Raw genomic sequence first — 2,815 nt, 5'->3', positions numbered from 1 at the left:
GGGGGTGGGGAGGCGGGGCTTAAGTAGGGGCAGGGTTTAGGTGGTGGATGGGGCCTATACTTAGGACCCACAGGGCCAGAAAAGGCCCCGGGGGGTGGGGCTTAAGCTCAATGCAGCCAGAGGGAACCAGGTGTGCCTCTGGCCTTGGAGGGGAGAGGACCAAGTCCAGGAGCCCAGCAGGCTTCCCAGGGCCAGGTGGGTGGGGGAAATGCCCAAGACACCTTCCCTGATCCCCTGACCCTAGATGGTCCCTGCTGCCCACCTCTCCTCCTCTTCGTCCCTCTTCCCTCTCTCCTACACCCTTAGGATCCCCACAGCTGAGGGGGGCTCGGAGGGCAGAAGACCAGGCCCAGGAGAACAGCAGGTTTCCTGGGGCCTGAGTGGGTGGGGGAAACACCCTCTGCACCTCCCCTGATCCTCCAATCCCAGAGAGCCCCCCCACCCGCCTCTCCTCTTCTCCCCCCACCTCCCTCCTATGCCCCTAGGACCAGTGCATCCTGGAAGGGGCCTCTGAGGGTGGAGGACCTGGCCCAGGAGCCCTGCAGGCTTCCTGGAGCCTGATTGGGCAGGGAAGATGCTAGGTGCACTCCCCCATGATCCTCCAAGCCCCTGAGGGTCCCTCCAGGCATGGGAACGCTTCCCCGCATTCAACCACCCCTCAGGGGTGCTTGCTTGTCCTGTCCAGCCTCCACTTCTTCTCCCCCCTCACTCCCCCCTCATCCTACCCAGTTGCTTGGGGGTTACTACCATCTCCTTGGGTGTTGAGGTCCCTCACCAGTGTCCAGCAGGTGCCCTAGGTGTGGGGAGATGGGAACTTCACATCCTCCCCCACAACCATCTTGACTCCACCCCTGATGGGAGCACTTTTGGGGACACCAGAATCCCTGGAATTACTTGACCCAAATAGCTGGTCTCCCCAGCATAAGAGCAACCATGTCCTGAGTCCACTGCCCATCTTGCTTGGGTCCTCCCTTCTCTCAACCTTCCTCACTCCCATGCTCACATCTACAGCCACACTTGGATGCTTAAGGTCCCTGCAGAATATATCAAGACCAGCATTCTTCTCACAGTCCCCTGGGGCATATTCACTCATCCAGTTAAAAACAGATATTTAAAAGACTCATAGTGATTAGTGGTTTTAGCTTTGGTTCAGTTCATATTTCAGATCAAGAATTATTTGAAGATTTAGTTCAGATCGTAGTTCAACTGAGAGGTGTGTGAACAAAGAGTATTGCCTGCCACTTCAGTTAACAAAGGATGTTGTGACCATAAAGCCATCAGCCACTGCACCCACCCTTCTCCGCATCCCCACCACCCCACCCCACCACAGTATATCCTGAGGGGAATTCAGGAAGGAGAAAAACAGGATTCTGGCCCTAGATAGTTAAGGTGCATATCAAAGGGATAATTTCAGTGAGCCCAGACTGTTGCATCTTCCCATACATAGAAAAGCAGTAAAATCATTAACTTGAGATGTCTGTTTTTTGTGATTAGCAGCAATCTTTTGATGTCCCACTACACAGTTTTATTTCAGCAAAAACTCCAATATATCTTGGCTCTTCCCTGTCGACTGAAAAAAATGCACAACGTGACAGTTGTGAGTTAAGTTTTATTGGGCCCAAAATGAGGACTATAGCCCAGGAGACAGCATTTCAGATAGCTCTGAGAAGCTCTTCCCAAGAGGTGGGGGGAAGGTCAATATATATGTGATTTTGGTGAAGGGGAAGTACGTGCAATCAAGCACATATTTTTTGCAGAAGCTTTCTGCTAGTCCTATGAAGGTTACTGCTAGGCACAAGGAGCAGACGTCACCATGAAGGATTTTAGTGCTTTTCTGGTTATGAGGAGATACAAGAATTGGGCTCATGAAATCGTCTCTTGAAAATATCTAACTATCTGAAGACTTGTTCTGCCAGTTCTTCCAGAGTACAGAGGGCCTCATTCCTGATCTCCACCCTGAACTCCTTTCAGGGGATGTTGAAGGTCAGCAGCTGCAGCAGCTCATAATTTGATCCTTGTAAAGGTAGATGGCTAGTGCCAATTTGTAGGTGACATCCCTTATCTCTTTGGAACAGTCCCTCAGAGAGATCTGAGAGGCTGTATCCCAGGCTTAAGTCCTCAGTAAGTCTCCCCAATAAAACATAATTCTCAGCTTTTAGGTTGTGCATTTTCTTTCAGTTGACAGGTGCTATATCCAGTCCACAGAAAAGAGAACCCCACACCCTCCTTCTGTCATCCTGGCCCAGGAAGTGAGTGGGGTGGGGGGAGGAGGGCAGGGTGGAAGGGCTTGGAACCTGGTGGAAACAGTCCCCTGACCTCCCCCTTCCATGGTGGGGGAATTGTTGCTGGGAAGAGCTGACCTCCCCAGGGCCTATGTTGCCCATAGCCTTTTGTCCAGTTGGTGCCAAATAGCAGCTCAGCTCAATGGAATATGAGTAGAAGAGCTGCCTGTCACTTCCAGGTTGGGACAGCGGAGATGCAGGTGGGAGCCTGGGGCTGGAGTAGAGTGGACTCCAAGGAGAGTGGGGAACCTTGTGGGTCTGAGGGGAGAGGGCTTCTATATCTTGACTGAAGGAGTGGTTACATGGGCACATTTGTCAAAACCCATTAGTTGGTACACGTACCTTTTATTGTATGTAAATCATACTATATATGAATGAAGCTAATTCTAAAGAACATAAAATAACCTGGGCAAAAGAGCTTTACCAACTGTAAAGAGCTGTGAAAATCAGTGATTCATGATTTGTCCCACTGTACAATGTGAGTATAGAATTCTGTGGACCTCCTCAGACACAGGGCTTATGCTGGAGCCCAG

Source organism: Eubalaena glacialis, chromosome 4 (assembly GCF_028564815.1).
Source record: "Eubalaena glacialis isolate mEubGla1 chromosome 4, mEubGla1.1.hap2.+ XY, whole genome shotgun sequence".
Lineage (NCBI taxonomy): Eukaryota > Metazoa > Chordata > Mammalia > Artiodactyla > Balaenidae > Eubalaena > Eubalaena glacialis.
This window is presented reverse-complemented; position numbering follows the sequence as displayed.